Below are 24603 nucleotides of genomic sequence, written 5' to 3'. Positions count from 1 at the left end.
AGGACTGCGCGCTTATGGAGGCAACGTCCATGGACCCTGCCGGGGCCCGTGCCTCTCTAAGTCCCAGGGTGTCTTTCTCTAAGAGTCTTTGGCGGATCTCTGAGGAGCTCATACCTGCTATGAAGGCATCCCGGATTAGGAGTTCTGTGTGCTCGCTCCCCGAAACTTGCGGGCAGCCACAGTTTTTGCCCAGCACCAGTAGCGAACGGTAGAACTCCTCTAACAATTCCCCGGGGCTTTGCCGTCTAGTTGCAAGCAGGTGACGTGCGTAGACCTGATTTACAGGGCGGATATAATGACCTTTTAACAGTTCAATCGCAGCATCGAAGTCCTCCGCCTCCTTGATGAGGGTGTAGATCCCAGGGCTTACCAATGAGTGCAGGAGATGCAGTTTCTGTTCTCCTGAGGGGGTGCCTCCAGCCATCTCGAGGTAGCCTTTAAAGCACGCCAGCCAGTGCTTAAATATCGCCGCCGAGTTCTCCGCGTGGGGGCTGAGTTGTAGACACTCCGGCTTGATTCAGAGGTCCATCCTTTCAGCTTAAGTGTAGTCTATTAAATTGATGCACGATCAATTACATTTAAAGACGAGGTAGTAACATACCTGAAGGCTTTAATAGACTCATACTGTTCCCCAGCAGCTTCGGTACAGAATGAGGGCTGCTGGGACGGCACCGGTTCTTATACCCCGCCTGTCAGGGCGGAGCTACATACCAAACAGCCAATGGTAAACTCCTAGGTTTAACAAATGGTCAACAGCCTCTCGGGTACTGCAATACCTGATAATACCACATTACCATCCAGAAATGCATATTTAAACGAGCCATTAGCCTCATCTTAATATGCGTCCATCGAATTTGGTTACACCTAAATAGCAATGGGTTTTTTATCCATGCAATGGGACTGAGCATACATAATGAAACAAAATGCTCCTTACGTTCTACTGAGCAACTTTGAAGGAAATCCTGCTTCTGTGTGTGAACGTTATTCCTATTCAATTTCGGATTAAATTAGAGTGGAGGACCTGGAGAATTCCCGAAAACGTTCAGAGCCAGGTGTAAATGATAGCCCCATTCCTTCACAGAGCTGCCGTAGGTGCTGACAGCACCAAAACCATATTAGCTTTAAGGGAAACTGGATAAGCATGTGAAGCCAAATGAGGTAAAGAGTTAAGATTTAAAAAAAGCAAGGCACTGGGATTAGGTTTGGGTTCAAGACTTCCGGGTGCGGCGATGACCAGCTGAGTCGCACGTTTCGGCAGCTCCCGGTGGAACGGGCTTTTGGGCTCTTAATAAGAGCCCCAACGGCAATTTTAACAGCTAAAAGTACTGTGCGGTGAACCAGAAGGGAATCCCCCCTGGACACGGATGAAAAAAGGAGAGGAAGGTGGCCGGATTGCGGTGGATCCTTTAGAGCAGCGGCAAGGAAGGCAAGCAAAAACCAAGATGGCGTCGGAAGGTGGCAATTTAATATGGGGCCCTGATCAACACGAGTTTTTGAAACGCTGCGTGGAAGAACTCAAAAAGGAAATGAAGAAGGAGCTGTTGGCCCCGATATTACAGGCGATCGAAGGGCTAAAGGAGGAGCAAAAGACCCAGGAGCGGGAGCTTCGGGTCGTGAAGGCAAAGGCTGCCGAGAATGAGGACGACATACAGGGCCTGGTGGTGAAGACGGAGATGCACGAGGCACACCATGAACGATGTGTGGAAAGGCTGGAGGCGCTGGAGAACAACGCGAGGAGGAACAACCTAAGGATTCTTGGTCTTCCTGAAGGTGCGGAGGGAGCGGACGTCGGGGCATATGTGAGCACGATGCTGCACTCGTTAATGGGAGCGGAGGCCCCGGCGGGTCCGCTGGAGGTGGAGGGAGCATATCGAGTGATGGCGTGAGGACCGAGAGCAGGAGAAATTCCGAGAGCCATAGTGGTGAGATTCCTCCGTTTTAAGGATAGAGAGATGGTCCTTAGATGGGCAAAGAAAACTCGGAGCAGTAAGTGGGAGAACGCGGTGATCCGCGTATACCAAGACTGGAGTGCGGAGATGGCGAGAAGGAGGGCGAGCTTTAATCGGGCCAAGGCGGTGCTTCACAAAAGGAAGATAAAATTCGGAATGCTGCAACCGGCAAGACTGTGGGTCACATATCAAGGGAGGCACCACTACTTTGAGACGGCGGATGAGGCATGGACTTTTATCGTGGAAGAAAAATTGGAATGAGCGGGTTATTAAAAAAAGAACGTTTGAAACAAAGTGGTGGGGCGAGTATGGGGGGCGAAGAGGGGGGAAAAAAGGGGGGAAAGAGGAGTTTTATGTTATTAATCCTGCGATGTGGTAACTTTTCTCTCTTCCACAGGAGGTGGTGGGGGGAGGAAAGGAGGTGGAGGAGATGGGGCGTTGGCCATTGGGGGCGGGGCCATGGGGGAAGCGCGGGCTCGGTTCCCGCGCTATGATAATCATGGCGGGAATAGGGAAGCAGGAAGGAGGGGGCGTCGCACGGTGCGAGCCGAGGTCACGAGGGGAAGCCGAGGTCGGCCAGAGTTTGCTGACTTCTGGGAGCAACATGGGGGGTGTAACTACGCTAGTGGGGGATCTAGCGGGGGGGGTGGGAGGGGCAAATTATTGGGCTGCTGGTGCTGGGGAGAGGGGGGGAGCTGGCATGGGGTGGGATGGGCGGGGGGGGCACCGCCTGGGGGGGGGACACAGCTGCGTGGGAACCGGGTGAGGAGCTGGAAAAAGGGGATGGCTAATCGACAAGGGGGGGGGGGTAAAAAGCCCCCCAACCCGGCTGATCACGTGGAACGTGAGAGGGCTGAACGGGCCGATAAAGAGGGCACGGGTACTCGCACACCTTAAGAAACTTAAGGCAGACGTGGTTATGTTACAGGAAACGCACTTGAAACTGATAGACCAGGTGAGACTACGCAAAGGTTGGGTGGGGCAGGTGTTCCATTCGGGGCTAGATGCGAAAAAACAGGGGGGTGGCTATATTGGTGGGGAAGCGGGTAATGTTTGAGGCAAACACTATAGTGGCGGATAGCGGGGGCAGATACGTGATGGTGAGTGGCAAACTACAGGGGGAGACGGTGGTTTTGGTAAACGTATATGCCCCGAACTGGGATGATGCCAATTTTATGAGGCGTATGCTAGGACGCATCCCGGACCTAGAGGTGGGAAAGTTGGTAATGGGGGGAGATTTCAATACGGTGTTGGAACCAGAGCTGGACAGGTCGAGGTCCAGGACTGGAAGGAGGCCGGCAGCAGCCAAAGTGCTTAAAGATTTTATGGAGCAGATGGGAGGAGTAGACCCGTGGAGATTTAGCAGACCTAGGAGTAAGGAGTTTACGTTTTTCTCCTATGTCCACAAAGTCTATTCGCGAATAGACTTTTTTGTTTTGGGAAGGGCGTTGATCCCGAAGGTGAGGGGAACGGAGTATACGGCTATAGCCATTTCGGATCACGCTCCACATTGGGTGGACTTGGAGATAGGGGAGGAAACAGAAGGGCGCCCACCCTGGAGAATGGACATGGGACTAATGGCAGATGAGGGGGTGTGTCTAAGGGTGAGGGGGTGCATTGAAAAGTACTTGGAACTCAATGATAATGGGGAGATCCAGGTGGGAGTGGTCTGGGAGGCGCTGAAGGCAGTGGTTAGAGGGGAGCTGATATCAATAAGGGCACATAAAGGAAAGCAGGAGAGTAGGGAACGGGAGCGGTTGCTGCAAGAACTTCTGAGGGTGGATAGGCAATATGCGGAGGCACCGGAGGAGGGACTGTACAGGGAAAGGCAAAGGCTACACGTAGAATTTGACTTGCTGACAACAGGTACTGCAGAGGCACAGTGGAGGAAAGCACAGGGTGTACAGTACAAATATGGGGAGAAGGCGAGCAGGTTGCTGGCCCACCAACTGAGGAAAAGGGGAGCAGCGAGGGAGATAGGTGGAGTGAGAGATGAGGAAGGAGAGATGGAGTGGGGAGCGGAGAGAGTGAATGGAGTGTTCAAGGCATTTTATAAAAAATTATACGAAGCTCAACCCCCGGATGGGAGGGAGAGAATGATGGGCTTTCTGGACCTGCTGGAATTTCCCAAGGTGGAGGAGCAGGAAAGGGTGGGACTGGGAGCACAGATTGAAATAGAGGAAGTAGTGAAAGGAATTAGGAGCATGCAGGCGGGGAAGGCTCCGGGACCCGATGGATTCCCAATTGAATTTTACAGGAAATATGTGGACTTGCTCGCCCCGCTACTGATGAGGACCTTTAATGAGGCAAAGGAAAGGGGACAGCTGCCCCCGACTATGTCTGAGGCAACGATATCGCTTCTCCTAAAGAAGGAAAAGGACCCACTGCAATGCGGGTCCTATAGACCTATTTCCCTCCTAAATGTAGACGCTAAGATTCTGGCCAAGGTAATGGCAATGAGGATAGAGGATTGTGTCCCGAGGGTGGTCCATGAGGACCAAACTGGGTTTGTGAAGGGGAGACAGCTGAATACGAATATACGGAGGCTGCTAGGGGTAATGATGATGCCCCCACCAGAGGGGGAAGCGGAGATAGTGGTGGCGATGGATGCCGAGAAAGCATTTGATAGAGTGGAGTGGGATTATCTGTGGGAGGTGCTGAGGAGATTTGGTTTTGGAGATGAGTATGTTGGATGGGTGCAGCTGTTGTATAGGGCCCCAGTGGCGAGTGTGGTCACGAATGGACGGGGATCTGCATACTTTCGGCTCCATAGAGGGACAAGGCAGGGATGCCCTCTGTCCCCATTATTGTTTGCACTGGCGATTGAGCCCCTGGCAATGGCATTGAGGGGTTCCAAGAAGTGGAGGGGAGTACTTAGAGGAGGAGAAGAACACCGGGTATCTCTGTATGCAGATGATTTGTTGTTATATGTAGCGGACCCGGCGGAGGGGATGCCAGAGATAATGCGGACACTTCGGGAGTTTGGAGAATTCTCAGGATATAAACTGAACATGGGGAAAAGTGAGTTGTTTGTGGTGCATCCAGGGGAGCAGAGTAGAGAAATAGAGGACTTTCCGCTGAGGAAGGTAACAAGGGACTTTCGTTACTTGGGGATCCAGATAGCCAAGAATTGGGGTACATTGCATAGGTTAAATTTAACGCGATTGGTGGAACAAATGGAGGAGGACTTCAAGAGATGGGACATGGTATCCCTGTTACTGGCAGGGAGGGTGCAGGCGGTTAAAATGGTAGTCCTCCCGAGATTCCTCTTTGTGTTTCAGTGCCTCCCGGTGGTGATCACGAAGGCTTTTTTCAAAAGGATCGAAAAGAGTATCATGAGTTTTGTGTGGGCCGGGAAGACCCCGAGAGTGAGGAAGGGATTTTTACAGCGTAGTAGGGATAGGGGGGGGCTGGCACTACCGAGCCTAAGTGAGTACTACTGGGCCGCCAATATCTCAATGGTGAGTAAGTGGATGGGAGAAGAGGAGGGAGCGGCGTGGAAGAGATTGGAGAGGGCGTCCTGTAGGGGGACTAGCCTACAAGCTATGGTGACGGCCCCATTGCCGTTCTCACCGAAGAAATACACCACAAGCCCGGTGGTGGTGGCAACTTTGAAAATTTGGGGACAGTGGAGACGGCATAGGGGAAAGACGGGAGCCTTGGTGGGGTCCCCGATAAGAAATAACCATAGGTTTGCCCCGGGGAGAATGGACGGGGGATTTGGAATATGGCAAAGAGCAGGAGTAACGCAACTGAAAGATCTGTTTGTGGATGGGAAGTTCGCAAGTCTGGGAGCGCTGACCGAGAAATATGGGTTGCCCCAAGGGAATGCATTCCGGTATATGCAACTGAGGGCTTTTGCGAGGCAACAGGTGAGGGAATTCCCGCAGCTCCCGACGCATGAGCTGCAGGACAGAGTGATCTCAAAGACATGGGTGGGGGACGGTAAGGTGTCAGATATATATAGGGAAATGAGGGACGAGGGGGAGATTATGGTAGATGAGCTGAAAGGGAAATGGGAAGAAGAGCTAGGGGAGGAGATTGAGGAGGGGCTGTGGGCGGATGCCCTAAGTAGGGTAAACTCATCGTCCTCGTGTGCCAGGCTAAGCCTGATTCAATTTAAGGTGTTACACAGGGCGCATATGACTGGAGCACGGATCAGTAAATTATTTGGGGTAGAGGATAGGTGTGCGAGATGTTCGAGAAGCCCAGCGAATCACACCCACATGTTCTGGTCATGTCCGGCACTACAGGGGTTCTGGGTGGGGGTGACAAAGGTGCTTTCGAAAGTAGTGGGGGTCCAGGTCGACCCAAGCTGTGGGTTGGCTATATTTGGGGTTGCACAAGAGCCGGGAGTGCAGGAGGCGAGAGAGGCCGATGTTTTGGCCTTTGCGTCCCTAGTAGCCCGGCGCAGGATACTGTTGATGTGGAAGGAAGCCAAGCCCCCGGGGGTGGAGACCTGGATAAATGACATGGCAGGGTTTATAAAGCTGGAACGGATTAAGTTCGTCCTAAGGGGATCGGCTCAAGGGTTCACCAGGCGGTGGCAACCGTTCGTCGAATACCTCACAGAAAGATAGAGGGAATGGAAAAGATGAAGGCAGCAGCAGCAGCCCGGGGGTGGGGGGTGGGGGGGGGGGGGGGGGGGGGGGGGGGGGTGCGGTGGGGGGGGGGGGGGGTGGGGGTGGTGGTGGTGGGGGGGGGGGAGGAACCAGAAGGACTCTCAGGGTTGTTAATATATATGTATAATATGTATAGGTCGTTGCTATAAATAATTGTATATTGGACTGTTAAATCATATTTTTGGAGAGTGTTTACCTGAGACAAGGCAGTTGCCATTTAGTTTTAGTTTTCGTTTTTGTTATATATTATTTATTCTTTGTTTATAAAACAGGTCATTGTTATTTATACTGTTATATTATTGTGTAAAGGATACACAATGTACTGTGATGGTTGACCAAAAATTTTCAATAAAATATTTTTTTAAAAAAAGGTTTGGGTTCAAGCAAAGACCTGTACAGATGTAAGGGGCCATTAAGGCCAATTAATAAAAACAGAAAATGCTGGGAAAACTCAGCTTGAGTTTACTTTTGCGAAATAAAGGCTTGCGAACAGAAGCCGGTAAAACTTGAACATGGGGTGGGATTCTCTGATCCTGAGGCTAAATGTTGACGCTGTCGTAAACGACATTGCATTTTACGATGGCGTCAACAGGCCCCCAGGAACAGCGATCCTGCGTCCTACATGGGGCTAGCATAGCACTGGAGCGACTCACGCAGCTCCAGCTGCCGATACCAGTGTCAAACGGGCGCCACCGGTCTGCGCGTGCGCGCTGCGACCGGCACGAACTCGCGCATGCGTGCTAGTTGCCTTCTCCGCGCCGGCCCCGATGCAACATGGCGTAGAGCTATAGGGGCCTGCCGCGGGGTAAAAGAGGCCCCCACCAGGAGAACCTGGACCGCCGATCGGTAGACCCCAATTGCAGGCCAGGCCACGGTGGAGGCCCCCCGGGGTCGGACCCCCCTCACCAGGCCGCCCCCCCGCAGGATGGACACCGAGGTCCCGCTAGGTAGGACCACATGTGAACGACGCTGGCAGGACTTGCCCTATCTCAGCGGCCATTCGCCCCATCCCGCGCGGAGAAACGCGCGGGGGGGCGCGCGTAGAGCGGCCCCCGAACTGTGCTGCGCTGACCACGCCGACCGCGGCAACGGCACGGAATCTCTGGTCACCGGAGAATCGTCAGACCAGCGTCGTGTGAATCGCACCCCCCCGCCCCCCGGCGATTCTCCGACCTGGCCCGGGGTCATGGAATCCAGCCCATGGTGTCAGGAGTGTGCAGCTGAAACTGAGTGTTTAAGCGAATCAGTTGCGGCAAGGAACTGCAGAGAATGATTCAAACTTCAGTCAGTACAGTGCTTGGAATGAACATCAAGCTAAACAAGCTAAAGAGTCTTTCATGACTCCTGACATCTCAGACAGGCCATGGATGAAGGTTGGAGTAGATCTCTTCACAATTTGGAGAAACGCCTTAATGCAATGTGGCTTGCCATAGTCATGCGACCCTTGATGCCAGTCGTGTTTAAAGGCTTGAGTGAAGAAGCCATTTTAAATACCACTTGAAACATAGACCATAAGTGACTTCCAGCAAAGTTAGAGGGAAAGGGTCTTGCAAGTGCCACACAGTTCCCAAGAGGGTGAGGTTACACAAGAGTTCTGCTGCAGAGGACTTGAATCAACACTCTGATGGAGTATCGTGCAGAAAAAGGCAGATGGGCATACATAATAATAATGCTTGGTGCAATTAAGATCTCCCCATCCAGTCTCTAAACGTCTATGCTTCTGTAATGCTCAACCGTGACATGTTTTGGATATAAAATGGGTAAGAATACTTTTCTTCCTGTCACCAATATTGACTATGTGACTTGCCCAGCCTTAGTATTTGTCCACACCCAATTCAAATGAATGTGAATTTGCCATCGGCATCCAGCAAATCTGGATTGAAGATTTCAAACTTTTTTGTACTGAGCTTTAATTGGAAAGTTTGCAGAATAAAGTACACAATTGAGTTGAACATTTATTTTGGGAACGTGGAACGTTTAACTAATCTAGCACATGGAATTCGCTAGAATATTTGAGCAGATATATTGCAAATGTTTTTCAACAGACTGATGCTCAGGCAGAAATTGTAAAGATACAAATTTCAGCTCATCAAAACCTGGCCATGCTGAATTATCATGGTTGAGAAATAGTAGAGTGGTGTGGTCTATTAATATCATTGTAACCAAGCGTTTCCAATAGTGAAACTGAAAATTCTAGATTGTAATAGAGTGCAGAAAATTCAGATGAGGGAAACCATTTTGGTCTAATTTAGCTTGTCTATTGGGGGAAAGAAAACACAATTAATCTCACACCGCATCTTCCACCTATATCTGGATCATAGGGTTGGTTCCCAGCTACCCAATCCAGGACTAAGATTAAACTGATGAATGAATAATTTACAATGGATGTCAGGAAGAACGTCTGCACATCAAAAGAGAGCAACACTTCTACATACTGACTGCTGAATTTGTCCTCCACATCAGTTTCAAATTGTCCTTTCAATAGTTTTGGTCTATTGCTTCTTATTCTATTGCATAGAAGTAGCCCCCTACCTCACAATCTGTGGAATTGCATCCATTGGGATCTTTTCAACAATGCTAATATGAAGATTTAAAAGTGTGTACTAGCTCATGAAGTGCACATGAAAAATGAAATTGTTGAAACTCAATATTCGGCACAGACTTGTGTTCCATTTTTCTTATTGGGTTGGACTGTGTCTCTGCCATCTGCCTTTCTTTCAATCTTCTGAAATCTTCTCAAAGTATATATTTTCAACCAGCACCCCCCCCCCCCCCCCCCCCCCCCCCCGCCCCCCCGCAAACCCACACACACACACTTAACCATATTCCTTCTGGACTTGATACCTGTTTAACTACACCTGTTCAAGAAGCATCTTGGGACATTATTCAATCTTATGATGTGTGATATAAATACAAGTTGTTACTTTTAGCAACTAAGGTCTATTGCCCCAGCTATTTCAAGACTGCAATTGAATCTTATCATAAGCAAAGCAGCATTCAAAGAGATTGAGGAATATAAGGAGAAGGTGATGTTGATTTTTTAATAAAGGGCACACTTGCTGGCCGTGTTTCCTACTTGTGTGCTCATGAAGTACTATATTAAACTTTATAAGTATTTAAACATACTGCTTTGGAAAAGATAATAGTTTACTAAGCACATGTAAAGAAAAAAAAGTAATGCACTTAAAAGGATTTGTCTTTAATATTGTTTGTTCTCTTAGCAGAGGAATCATAAAACAGAGATAGGGCCCACGTCTCATCATGTCCTGCTCGTTCCTTGTTGACTCCATATTTAATCTCACTACTTTTATCTTTTCCTATAGCCTTGTATCTTTGAAGAATTTTCATATTTATTTTTCCTTAATAGATGCAGTTTAAATCCAGGTCTTCCTCCACATACTTCAGCCTATTTCCATTGATTCACACTCCCATTCCTTAAGTCCAATTTTGACTCAAAGAATTTGGTGTTAATGGAGGGCAGGGAGAAGCTTAATGGCCTTAAAGTAGGGTCAGTAGACTCACACCACCCTATTAGCGCTAATGTTGGAGTTCTTGTGGCTCCGTAGATAGTGTCCAATCCTCTGAGCCGGAAGATCTGTGTTCAGGTCCCAGTCCAGGAATTGGCCATGGAAGAAGTGTTCATGACAAGATTCAGCAGGTTGATAATCAGCCTGCTAATACTTCACTACCATTCCCAAAAGGAACTAAGTGTGTGGAAACTTGTAGCAAATACCAATACTCCAGCAACTACCATTTTCAAAGGGATCTCTCATGGAGTGCCCACTTGTTTCTGGTGGTGGGATGGAAATTGACATAGTTAGGACCCTAATTGCAATTTTAATGAATGGAGCATGCACCACACATTCTCTGCACATGTGTTTGCATTGAACAACCCCAACATCCCTGCTTGCTCTAAGACTTCTTATAAGTTAAATATTTATGGAGCCAGAAGTAGCAGAATGATCTGCACCTACACTACGGAATTCATCCATAAACCTAGCTGACTTGTTAGATACTTAACCTGCATTCCATGGTCTTGAGATCTATCTCTTTAATGGTACCTTTCATCAGTATCCCAACACTTTCTTCTTACTTTTGCTCAGGTTTAAGACATCGATTCGCCTCCATCTATTGTTGGAATGGTTGGCAAACTGGTTGGCAGGACAATAGAGCAACTGAAAATGAACCGATTCCCTTTTGCCTGAGTTATTAAAGACAAAATCAGACACATAATTATACTAGATTTAGTACACATCTGTATTAACATATTCTGGTAAGATTAAAGCATTGATATTTTAAGCATTGGGTGGCATGGTGGCACAGTGGTTAGCATTGCTACCTCACAGCGCCAGAGACTCGGGTTCGATTTCAACCATGGGTGACTGTGTGGAGTTTGCACATTCTCCCCATGGGTTTCGCCGGGTGCTCCGGTTTCCTCCTACAGTTCAAAGATGTGCTGGTTTGGTGGATTGACCATGATCTATGCACAGGGTTGCAGGGATAGGGCGGGGGATGGGCCTAGGTAGAGTGCTCTTTCGGAGGCTCGGTGCAGACCTGATGGTCCAAATGTCCTTCTTCTGCACTGCAGAGATTCTATGGATATATGTTTAGCTAACCCCAAGCGTATCTTCTATCTGTGGTATTGGTCACAAGTCAGAAAATTTGCTGTTTAATAACAGTGGGAGTTTTGTGTCATGTGGAACAAAACATTAGGGTTATTGATTTACTGTGAAGGCATCTCAAATAACATTTTTATTAAGTAACATTTTGCTTTTTCCTGGTGCTTCGGAAATACAATCAGCTTTTTCCCTTTTCCATTCTTAAAGCTGAGAATAGATAACAAAATTATATGGAATTTTCACCAATTGGAGATATGGGTTAAAATGATAAAGGGCTCACCCGTGTAAATGTGTCAGAACAGAATCTACAACCTTCAAAGTTTGCACTTCCATTTCTGCTTTGAATTGACTGCTCAGTTGAACTTGGCTGTTTCTGCTTGCTCTGCCCCACTACGATTTTCTGACCTGGTTTGACTCTCATTGTATACTTGTCTCTGTTTGCTGAGTCGAAGGATACAAGGCCCTACTTCTGCTCTTGGCCTGAACTGTGCTTGGCCGAACCGAATGGAGGCAAGTGCTCGCGTTCATGCACAAAGGGACAAAAGATGACCTTTTTATATCTTAAATCTCATAGAGGTGATGTTCCTTTCTGGATGTAATGAGTAGTCAAGAAGGATTAATTGTGTCATGAGAATCCTTTTCAATGTGACCATCAATTTTAATGAGCATTAGCCAGAAAATATGGATGTTGAATTTTGACTTGTTCTGAGAGATGTTCACCTCTTAGTATTTCAATACATTTAAATGTAACTAAAACCATCCTGGCCTTTCATACTTTTCCAATAGCTATTTCTGCTGGTTGCTTAATCAAGGCCCAAACAGTAAACTTCTAGGCAGTGAAAGACCATAAGACCATAGACAATTCTTTAATATGTAAGGTAACAATTTCCCAGCTGAGTGGTTAGTGTTGGACTTTCTTGCCCTCTGGCTTTTTCATGCGATTGCCCATCTCAAAAATTATTGTTCACCATTCAGGTTTCCCATAGTTAAATACTATGGTCAGGGTGTGCACAAGACTGTAATGACCCCCCTACACCCCTCTGCCTCCTCACCTTTCAAAGCTTTGTGAAACCCATCTTTATAACAAAACCATTGGTTACCATTCAACCCCCTGCATAGCTGTGCCCATATTCTTCTGCTCTTTTCCCATTTGCAAAGCATCTTGTATTTTTATACCAAAGGCCCGATATTAATGCAACTTATTAAAACCTTGAATATACCTCATTTGACCGTGACAGAAGGAACATTTTTGTCAACGTATTAATATATTTAATTATGGTACTGTGGCTTTGTTATAACCCCCACGAGGATATCCCCATGGGGCTCATGGAATACGAGCTCCCTCGCTGAGGAATGGAGGCCAAACAGCAGGACTCATTAATTCCCTGAGACAAAACCGGCCAGGGAGGCGCTGATATCTCAGGATGTTCCCGGCTGGGACTGGGACTGTTGCTTAGTTACTGTATTTCCTAACTCTGAGTAGGAAAAAACTACTTTTGACTTATCTTTTCAGGGCTCCTCATTGACGTCAGTAGTAGGCAAACTGTTGGAGAAGATACTGAGGGATAGGATCTATTCACATTTGGAAAAAAATAGACTTATCAGTGATAGGCAGCATGGTTTTGTGCAGGGAAGGTCATGTCTTACAAACCTAATAGAATTCTTTAAGGAAATGACAAAGTTAATTGATGAGGGAAGGGCTGTAGATGCCATATACATGGACTTCAGTAAGGCATTTGATAAAGTTCCCATGGCAGGTTGATGGAAAAAGTGAAGTTGTATGGGGTTCAGGGTGTACTAGCTAAATGGATAAAGAACTGGCTGGGCAACAGGAGACAGAGAGTAGTGGTGGAAGGGAGTGTCTCAAAATGGAGAAAGGTGAATAGTGGTGTTCCACAGGGATCCGTGCTCGGAACACAGTTGTTTGTGATATACATAAATAATCTGGACGAAGGTATAGGTGGTCTGATTAGCAAGTTTGCAGATGATACTAAGATTGGTGGAGTTGCAGATAGCGAGGAGGACTGTCAGAGAATACAGCAAAATATAGATAGATTGGAGAGTTGGGCAGAGAAATGGTAGATGGAGTTCAATCCAGGCAAATGCGAGGTGATACATTTTGGAAGATCTAATTCAAGAGCGGACTATACGGTCAATGGAAGAGTCCTGGGGAAAATTGATGTAGAGAGAGATCTGGGAGTTCAGGTCCATTGTACCCTGAAGGTGGCAACGCAGGTCGATAGAGTGGTCAAGAAGGCATACAGCATGCTTGCCTTCATCGGACGGGGTATTGAGTACAAGAGTCGGCAGGTCATGTTACAGTTGTATAGGACTTTGGTTAGGCCGCATTTGGAATATTGTGTGCAGTTCTGGTCGCCACATTATCAAAAGGATGTGGATGCTTTAGAGAGGGTGCAGAGGAGGTTCACCAGGATGTTGCCTGGTTTGGAGGGTGCTAGCTATGAAGAAAGGTTGAGTAGATTAGGATTGTTTTCGTTGGAAAGACGGAGGTTGAGGGGGGACTTGATTGAGATCTACAAAATTATGCGAGGTATGGACAGGGTGGATAGCAACAAGCTTTTTCCAAGAGTGGGGGTGTCAATTACAAGGGGTCACGATTTCGAGGTGAGAGGGGGAAATTGTAAGGGAGATGTGCGTGGAAAGTTTTTTACGCAGAGAATGGTGGGTGCCTGGAACGCTTTGCCAGCGGAGGTGGTAGAGGTGGGCACAATAGCATTGTTTAAGATGCATCTAGACAGATATATGAACGGGCGGGGAACAGAGGGAAGTAGATCCTTGGAAAATAGATTTGGATCGGCGCAGGCTGGGAGAGCTGAAGGGCCTGTTCCTGTGCTGTAATTTTCTTTGTTCTTTGTTCTACAATAGGCTTTAAAACAATTTTTTAATTCGATGAAGCCAGGCTCTCAGAATATTTTCATAATCTGTTTTCAAATAGTGGCAAAAACATCTTCTCACTCTATAAAAATATTATTTTCTTCATTCATTGTTTGACATGGGGGGCGTCATTCTCTGGCCCCCCGCCGGGTCGGAGAATCGGCGGGGGCTGCCGTGAATCCCGCCCCCGCCGGTTGCCGAAGTCTCCGGTACCGGATATTTGGCGGGGGCGGGAATCGCGCCCAGCCGGTTGGCGGACACCCCCGCTCGATTCTCCGGCCCGGATGGGCTCCCGCCGATAAATTGCCTGTCCCGCCGGCGTAAATTAAAGTACCTTTCTTACCGGCGGGACAAGGCGGCGTGGGCGGGCTCCGGGGTCCTGGGGGGGGACGGGGGGCAAACTGACCCCGGGGGGTGCCCCCACGGTGGCCTGGCCGACGATCGGGGCCCACCGATCCGCGGGCGGGCCTGTGCCATGGGGGCACTCATTCCCTTCCGCCTCTGCCACGGTCTCCACCATGGCGGAGGCGGAAGAGACTCCCTCCACTGACGCTCCCGCGCATGCGCCGCCCCGACATGTCATTTCCGCGCCAGCTGGCGGGGCAACAAAGGCCGTTTCCGCCAGCTGGCGGGGCGGAAATTCCTCCGGCGCCGGCCTAGCCCCTCACTGTTGGGGCTCGGCCCCCAAAGATGCGGAGCATTCCGCACCTTTGGGGCGGCGCGATGCCCGTCTGATTGGCGCCGTTTTGGGCGCCAGTCGGTGGACATCGCGCCGTTTGGGGAGTATTTCGCCCGGGGTCTTTATCGTGTTTCAAGTGCACACAATTTTGGTAGCACTGAATTCACTCAGTAGGAGTAAATAAGGATTGTTTGGCCACCCATTCTTCAGGTGAATAAACCTGGAATTCATGTCCTTTGCCTTTTGTACGAGTCTTAATAGATTTGAATTTCAACAAAGACTGAGGTAGAATCTTTGTTCCTTAATCCCCCAAAATAGCAGGATTAGTATTTTTGAAATTAATTTTTTACGGGATGTGGGCTTCGCTGGCGAGGCCAGCATTTATTGCTCATCCCTAATTGCCTGTGAAAACGTGGTGGTGAGCAGCCTTCTTGAACCGCTGCAGTCCATGTGATACAGGTACACCCACTGATTTATTAGGAAGGGAGTTCCAGGATTTTCACCCAGCGACAGTGAAGTAACGACAATATATTTCCAAGTCAGTATGGTGAGTGACTTAAAGGGGAATCTCCGGTTGGTGGCTTTCACATGTATCTGCTGCCCTTGTCCTTCGAGATGGTAGTGATCGTGGGTTTGGAAGGTGCTGCCTAAGGAGACTTGCAGTGCATCTTGTAGATGATACACGGCTGCCACTGTGCGTCAGTGGTGGAAAAATAATGATTATCATAAGGTTGTTAGTGATTCAAACACCCTTTATTTGTATTTATCTGTCTTCAGCTCTTCCAAAAATGTGCAATCCTGAAATAGCTCTGTTCCTTAAAACAGGAAACAGCAGCTGACAATTCCCAAGTTTTAAATTACTTTGTTGTTTTTTTGCTAGTTACTGAGAAACATAGAATAAAATGAAATTTAAAAAATTGTCCTGAAGCCAAGCAATTCTACGCAGCTGACTGCGTAGATGTCAATTATAACTTGCATCAATCAGGCCAAACTAAGATTTGACTTGCAGCCTGGCATGAAGTAAAGGACGGGTGCAGGGGTTTGTTGTTGTAAATGTGTGATTTGATGGACAAAATCTGAAATATTCTTTCATGAGCTTGTTAGGGTCTAAGTCATTTTATTCCCTTTCTGTGGGCCTCACATGCCACACACTACTTGTGGCAGAATAGATAGACAGTTGGCCTACTTTCAGCCTTCGTTGGTGTATCTATGAACTGCCTATTAGGAACTGTGAAAAATAATTCTCTTTCATGTTTCTGACTGCTTAGTACATGGAAAATTGTAGGCACACCCGTTCTTGCTCCATTATGCCTTGGAACAAATTACCATGTTGATATGGCTTTTAGTTTTAGAATCATCCGCAGACAGTTAAAAAAAAAAAGAATTACAGCGCACTGACTGTGGCTTAACAATTCCTGGGGTTAGAGACGATGAACAGCCAGATTTGCCCATGGGAAGGCAGGGATATGGGTAAGGTAATTGTTCCTCTCTGGGATTGGTTACTTTAACCTGGTAACGGTTTGGAGCCTTCCTGAATGCCTCAAAGACACTCAAATCTGTTGCAAATTGGTGCGGGTTCCGTTCATGTCTACTAAGGGCATAAAGAATAGAATTCCCTTGGGAGGCTTGGAAATTCCCCTGGCACAGCCACTTGATATAAAATATGGGTGTAATATTCATCCATAATCCATGCCCCCACTGAAATTTAAAGAGTCTCCATGAAAGAGAAAGTCAGCTTTCCTGTCCACTTCAGCATCAGGAATTTCACAAACAGAGGCCGGAGTTCTCCGGCCTTTGTGATTCTCTAGGTGTGATTTAACAAAGAGGTCCATTTTGGGTGCGTTTAGCAGGGTCTTTCCCAGTGCCTGCAGCACCAAGAACAACCCCACTATTAAATAGGCCTCTGGGTTTTTTGGGGGCCTTGGGAGGAACGCCCCACCGAGGCCACACTTACATTAATTTCCTACACTGATTGATTGATTGTCACATGTACCGAAGTACAATGAAAAGTATTTTTCTGCGGCCAAGGGAACATACACAGTACGTACATAATGACAAAAAGAATAATCGACAGAGTACATTGATAAATGGTACATCAACAAATTGGTTACAGTGTGGAACAAGAGCCAAACAAAGCAAATACATGAGCAAGAGCAGCAGAGGGCATCATGAATAGTGTTCTTACAGGTGACAGATCAGTCCGAGGGAGAGTCGCTGCGGAGTCTAGTAGCTGTGGGGAAACTGTTCCTATGTCTGGATGTGCGGGTCTTCAGACTTCTGTACCTTCTGCCTGATGGAAGGGTCTGGAAGAGGGCAAAGCCTGGGTGTGAGGGGTCTCTGACAGAAAGGCTGTCTGCCTTTCTGAGGCAGCGGGAGGTGTATACAGAATCAATGGGAGGATGGCAAGCTTGTGTGATGCGTTGGGCTGAGTTCACCACACTCTGCAGTTTCTTGCAATCTTGGGCCGAGCAGTTGCCATACCAAGTTGTGATGCAGCCGGATAGGATGCTCTCTAAGGCACATCTGGGGGGGAGTTGGGTTATGCTTCCTGAAGTCGATCGTACAAACAAGCTCAGCTCCCATTGTGGGCAGGACCTAGATTGCAACATCTAATGAGAGCTCGCGAGGCATCCCGAGCATTGCAAACCTCATGAGAGGCCTCTCAGAGATTTACCGGCCTGGTCGCATCATCCAGTCGGGTGCGACGAGGTTGTACGATCGCGGTCTCTGTTCCCGTAGGCAGCGCACCCCAGCCCGCAGATTTCCCAGCGGTGTGTGGTGGTTTCAATGGGAAATACCATTGACAAGAGATGGGATGAGATAATCCCCCACACCAGCAAATGGCACGCTGCCTGAGAAAGATGCGGCTGGGGGACGGATTAATCCAGGCCAGTGCCTCCACTGCTCTTTCTTAAGAAGAACTTGGAACTCAAACAAGCACAAGGTTGAAATCCAAGTTGCAATTAATAAAAGTTGGAGTTGTTCTCCAATAGTATTAAAAAACATTTTCCAATAACTGTGCCTGATTAACTGAGGGCATATAAATTGACCACAATGATTATGCCAAAGAAATCCATTAACTACAATATATGCCCCTTTGTATCTCATTATGAATGGAAAGGATTTATTGATTTTTAATGGTTGATTTCCTTAAATTGAACAGAGGGTAGGTAATGTGTTATAATATATTCAAAAACTTTAATTTGGGTGTAATTTGTGCTTGTTTGAGTACTTAAGCCGTAACTCATGTTAAGTTCAAGAATGCTTCGACATCCGGAGGCGGCATGTAGGGAGAGGTCAAGGGTACTTGTTTTTTGGCCCTTTTTTGCTGGGGTATTCTGGTGGGTAAGCTCCATCCATCTGAAGGTGGCTCCTCAGTAGAGAATATGGTGGCGGCGACTCCGGCGGCTCAGATCCCAGTAGACATGTTAAGTGGGGTACTGGCAACGGAGTTTGATAAGCATTTTGAGAGGCGGTGGGGAGTGATGTCAGAAGCCCTTCGAAATTCGATCGAGGAGGCGCTGGGTCCTGTCTGAGAAAATCTTCTGAGACGGTAAAGGAGCATGGCGAGATGTCGAAGGGTCTGGAGTCGGCTCTGTCGCGGCATAGTGAGCAAATTGCCTCGCTGGAGGCTGAGACCTCATTAGTGGCAGAGAAAAATAAGAATCTGAAGGCGAAGGTGGGCAACCTTGAGAATCGCTCGAGAAGACAAAACCTCAGAGTCGTGAGATTGCCAGAAGGTGTGGAGGGCGCGAATCCTACTGCCTATTTCTCCCAGATGTTCGGTGTTTGTGTCCACCCTAAGGATATGGTGACAATTCGGGCAGCACTTTAAGCTTGGATACATATTGAGGATGGCCTCTATTTGTGCTAATCGCTTATATGAGCCATCCGCTTTTTGTGATGTTGGCTTTGTTATAAAATCTATTGTAAATGGAAAATCTTTAAGAAAAATATTTTAAACAAAGTTCAAGTAAGTTTCTCGTTCACTTCTTGAATGTATAACTAAAGGTAGAATTCCTCAAAATTATTTGATTGTGTGCAAAGAAAATCTCAAGTGCATTTTGTAGTGGAGCATGCGATCTCAGACAAACAACCAGCCTTTTAGCAATCTGCAGGAAACCAAAACACAGGAAGTAACAAGAGGCTTCCCTGTTTAATTCACATGCGGTTGATCTAACATGCTTTGCGAGATGCAGGTGCAGTACAAATAGTTTGGGTTTTAACAGAAATCTTTCACTTCTAAGAAAATGTTCACATATTGTAATAAAACATTGAAATTAGTTTTAAGGAAAGTTTTGATGTTCTAATATTTGTCAAGAAACAAAAGGGATAACATTTCAATTGCCTTTGAAATCGGGTGCAAGAATCATAATGTCTGACTAACCCATGCCCATTCAAAAGGAACTTCATGCAGTCTGTTAATTATAATGATAGGGGTGTACAGCCCAGCAGCGGATGGGCTGTTCCGTGGCTATGTGTCTTAACCCGGGGCCCAGGTTTGTGTGAGACTAGCACCAATTAAAACTAGCTTGTACTATTTAAAGTCAGCTTGCACTTCTTAAAGGGCATGTGGCTGTGGGAGGGACTGGAAGCGATGAAAGAAGAGATAATGGACAGGAAGAACCTTTAGGAATGGCACAAAGGTCAGCGACTATCTCCAAGTTTCTCCGATTAGCACTGGAGGCCTTAGTGAGGAACATGCTCAGGAGAAGAGAGGATCTTTTACCTCACGGGATCAGAAAGCCTTCCAGACAGATGCTGAGAAGGCATTGACTGCTGGTAGCCCTCATGGTCAGTGCCAGCAGTCTAACCACAAGGATCTAGGTAAGAAGTCTGACAACACCAGGTTAAAGTCCAACAGGTTAGTTTCGAATCACTAGCTTCCGGAGCACTGCTCCTTCCTTAGGTGAATCCTCAGGAGCTGTGCTCAGTACGCTAGTGATTCGAAACAAACCTGTTGGACTTTAACCTGGTGTTGTCAGGCTTCTTACTGTGCTCACCCCGGTCCAACGCCGGCATTTCTACATTACAAGGATCTAGATGCAGAGCGGAATGAAGCTCAATGCTTTAATAATAATCTTTATTTGTGTCACAAGTAGGCTTACATTAACACTGTAATGAAGTTACTGTGAAAATCCCCGAGTCGCCACATTCCGGCGCCTATTTGGGTACACTGAGGGAGAATTCAGAATGTCCAATTCACCTAACAGCACGTCTTTCGGGACTTGTGGGAGGAAATCGGAGCACACGGAGGAAACCCACGCAGACACGGGGAGAACGTGCAGACTCCACACAGACAGTGACCCAAGCTGGGAATCGAACTCGGGTGCCTGGCCCTGCAAAGCAACAGTGCTAACCACTGTGTTTCCATGCCAATTTCAGTCAATGTACCTTCAGATTCTTCACCACTAGTCTCACAGATCACCATACACCATTCACCCATCTACCTACATCTCTGTCAACCACCACTCATACCTCACATTTATAACCTCACCTCACCCACACACACTTAGCACAATTGTGAGCTGTGCACTCACACCTCACAGCTTGCACTCTGCCAGATAAACCATCCAAGCATATTGAATCCCGTTCACTGACACAATTCCCTCTCGCATGTCGGACATGGTGACTTGGGGCAGCAGCGCCAAGCTGGCAGGGCCAAGTGTGGCTGCATATCCTCATTTGCAAGGAGGCGCTGCTGGCAGTCACTGTTAAGGCCACAACTAAGGCCTTGCCTCTCGGCAGGGCTGAACTTATTGGAAAAGGTTTCTTTTTGCATCCCAACTTCACCCTCTTTCCGCAATCTGTTATGATTTACAAGCTGTAGAAGCTGTGACCATGCATTTTGTTCTCCTTTCTCATTCCCTCACCTCAACACTACCCTTTTACCCTAGTGCTTTCAGTTACCCAAGAATTGTAAAGAAGTGGCATGGGAGGCTCAAGTACCAGAGCAACACGAGGCTGATGAATAAGAGTCACAGTCAGTGGATCTGATGCTTGCAGCCATCAGCTCAGACATTGTGTGAACATTAGAGTGTAGCTGGATCTTTACCTGTTGAGTCACCAGGCATGGAGGGCTGTGACCAGGAAGGAGGAAAGGATATGTAGGTGCCAGCTCTCCAGAGAGTGAGGTTGCGCACAGCTTTTGCTGCAGAGGACTCAGGTGAGGACTTTGATTGAGTGACCTGCAGAATAAGGCTGATGGACATGCACGTAGAAATGCTTGGCACGTTGGTAGATGTGCCAGAAAGCCTGCTGTCACTTTCAAGTGGTCTGAAAGAGCACAACTCCAACTTGACACATGGATCGCTGCAGAGATTCGAGTCCAACTATTTGAGCACTGAGGTGGTGGCCAACTCAACGAGAGTAACTGTGGATCGAACCATGATCCAACCATGATGCAACACCATATGGCCAATGTCTCAGCTTCATGCACAACAAGCATAAGTCACTCAATGTCTTAATGATGCAGTGGAAGTTTAGACTGAGGTCATGAAATCTAAGCTTGACACCATGTAGATTCACTATGCTGCCAACAAATGCCAGTGCTCAAAGGGGCTTTCAGTGTCTCACAGCAGTCCAGCATTCTGTCTGCAAGCAAATTGCTAGGATTGCAAAAGGCAGGAGGGGCTGGCAGTGACTCATCGAGTGTGAACCTGCTGTCGTCTCATAGAATGACAGCATTTGTCCTGGCACCATTTCCATTCTACCAGTTTCTTTGCTCTTGTCTGGCAACAACTAGCCCAGACTGCTGCCACCAATGCCAAGGTGGTGCAGTCCGAAGACAGACCATCCACCCCCAGACCTCCTCAAGGGCATCATGCAAGTTTATCCGCAGTCTCGTCTCCCTCACTGAAAATCATCAACCTTCCACAGTCATGCTACAGTGCCTGTGGAGGAGCAGTAGGCCAGGCAGAGGCACCCATAAGACAGACACCAAGGACATGCACAGGGGTGATTAGTTGAGTTTTGTAAGGGACATAGGATGTTCAACTGGATGAAGTTTGTACATTTATGCCACCTCCTCGACCTTACCATTTCACATGTCCTCTCCCTTCCCATCATGTCAATCGCAGATAAACCCATCTCTGATCACTTCCGTGTATCCCTCTTCACTAATTTCCCCCTTTCACTTCCTTCCATCAAATCACTTGCGATGGTATCTCCATGTTGAAGTTCTCTCTCTCACTTACTACCCACTCTCCTTATTTGTTATTAAAACCTGACTCCATGCCAATTAAGGGGGCACCTGGTAAAAACAAAATGGATAGCACAGTAGCACAGTGACTAGCACTGTTGCTTCACAGCGCCAGGGACCCGGGTTCGATTCCCGGCTTGGGTCACTGCCTGTATGGAGGAAGCAGTCTGAGTCCATCAGTAATATTAACATTTGGGAATCTTCCCCTAAACCTGAATACTCCAGAGAGGCCAGCAGCAGGACTGGTGGGGGTGATGCTGGTTGGATGGGTGGGTGGAGGGGAGGGGGGAGATGTTGCTGGTTTGTTCCATCAAGCTGAACATAGCAGTGGTTGTGATCCAAGGACATGGATGATTTTTACACTGCAAGCTTTTTGATTTGCGCAAAGCAATGCCAATACATTTTAAACAAAAGCACACCGGGAAAATCTAACGACCGTGACATTTTCTTGAAAAAAATCATTTGTAAATTAATTTTGAAACTTATTCCTCTCACTGCTTCCAAAATTTTGAGATGATAAGGTCCCAATGTGTTCAAATATATACCTAATTGGCAGGTTTTGCTTAATAAACATTTTTATTGGGTTCCCAATGACAGGCATTCACAATTTATTATGTCATTCTACATATAGGTATGCATTACGGCAAAGTGTTTCAAACCTTTTTGCCTGGGACCCATTTTTACCAACCGACCATCGTTCGAGACCCACGTAGGTCGACCTTCGTGACCCACGCTGGCTGACCTTCGCGACTCACGCTGGCCGACCTTCCCGACCCATACCGGCTGAGCTTCACGACCCACGTTGCCTGACCTTTGTGACCCACGCTAGTTGACCTTTGCGACCCACACCGGCTGACATTTGTGGCCCAGGCCAGCCGACCTTTGTGACCCATGCTGGCTGACCTTTGGGAGCCATACTGGCCGAGCTTCGTGACCCACGCCGCCCGACCTTCGCGACCCATGCTGCTCAAACTTCGCGACCTACACCGCCCGAACTTCATGGCCCACCATATTCATTTACCTTTAATATGACAGGTGAGCCTGTTTGATCCTCACGATCTCACTTGCTTTGTCATTCAATTTTATATTTCTGCTAAAGACTTCAGCTGATGATTTAAGTTCCCACTGCATCCGTTGAAAAAATCAAGAGGTTTGTCCTCGAACTCACCATGTTTAGTCTTCAAATCTTTGAGATTTGAGATTTTAAGGGTTTTACAAAGAACAAAGAACAAAGAAAAGTACAGCACAGGAACAGGCCCTTCGGCCCTCCAAGCCTGCGCCGACCATGCTGCCCGCCTAAACTAAAATCTTCTACACTTCCGGGGTCCGTATCCCTCTATTCCCATCCTATTCATATATTTGTCAAGATGCCCCTTAAACGTCACTATCGTCCCTGCTTCCACCAGCTCCTCCGGCAGCAAGTTCCAGGCACCCACTAACTACCTTCTGTGTAAAAAACGTGCCTTGCACATCTTCTCTGAACCTTGCCCCTCCCACCTTAAACCTATGCCCCCTAGTAATTGACCCCTCTACCCTGGGAAAAAGTCTCTGACTATCCACTCTGTCTATGCCCCTCATAATTTTGTAGATCTCTGTCAGATCGCCCCACAACCTCCTTCGTTCCAGTGAGAACAAACCAAATTTATTCAACCTGTCCTCATAGCTAATCTTTTTTTTCCATAAATTTAGAGTATCCAATTCTTTTTTCCCAATTATGGGGCAAATTAGCGTCGCCAATTCACCTACCCTGCACATCTTTTTGGGTTGTGGGGGTGAGACACACGCAGACATGGGGACAGTGTCCCAGGGGTGGGATTGAGCCTGGGTCCTCAACGCCATTATGCAGCAGTGCTAACCACTGCGTCACCAGGTTGCCCAAGTGTTTTAATCTTTCATTTACTCGTACTTCCTTGCATATAACACATTTGGGCTTTGGATCCTGATTTGCATTGGCTCAATTAATAAACCAATCCCTCAAGAAATCATCTTTATACTGCTTTCTTCCTGATTTCAGCTTCTTCTTCATGGGTTGTTCACCAGAGGCCCTGTAGCTCGCTGATGGCAGCTACAAAATGATGGAATCTGACTTGCGCCCAGAGCACGTGATGTCAGTTACGGGAAGTGTGACATGCTCTTTGCCGCCACTTCTGGAGAGAAGACTCCATTGATTTTTTAAAAGAATCTGCTCCTGGGTCAGCACGCTGACGTCAGGAGGTGGCGGTCTGCCTCAGTGGGCTTCATGCCTGTGCACTGCTGAGGGGGCACGCAGGTGTGGGACGGCTGGCATTTTTAAAAGCCAGTTGTGGCCGATGGGCACTTGTTCCCTCGATCGGGGAAGCTGTGATCGGTGGCCCAGCGACCCTCCCGACATCCGCCCGCGACCCCCTCCCCCCGTTGGTTGCGACCCTGAGTTTGAAAATGACTGCATGATGGCACGGTAATGGCACTGTGGCACAGTGGTTATCACTGCTGCCTCACAGTGCCAAGGACCCAGGTCAATTCCAGCCTTGGGTGACTGTGTGGAGTTTGCACGTTCTCCTCGTGTCTGCCTGGGTTTCCTCTGGGTGCTCCAGTTTTCTCCCATAGTCCAAAAATGTGCAAGTTAGGTGGATTGGCCATGCTAAAATTACCCCTTAGT

The 24603-nt window shown here is 47.8% G+C and overlaps 1 protein-coding gene across 1 annotated transcript in view; it reads left to right on the top strand.

Moving 5' to 3' along the window:
* zap70 (zeta chain of T cell receptor associated protein kinase 70) overlaps positions 1-24603 on the top strand; it is a 138809-nt gene that overhangs the window by 18557 nt on the left and 95649 nt on the right. The window lies entirely within an intron of this gene.

Source organism: Scyliorhinus torazame, chromosome 18, assembly GCF_047496885.1.
Source record: "Scyliorhinus torazame isolate Kashiwa2021f chromosome 18, sScyTor2.1, whole genome shotgun sequence".
Taxonomy (NCBI): domain Eukaryota; kingdom Metazoa; phylum Chordata; class Chondrichthyes; order Carcharhiniformes; family Scyliorhinidae; genus Scyliorhinus; species Scyliorhinus torazame.
Note: the sequence above shows the minus strand (reverse complement) of the source record. Positions and strands in the feature narration are given on the sequence as shown.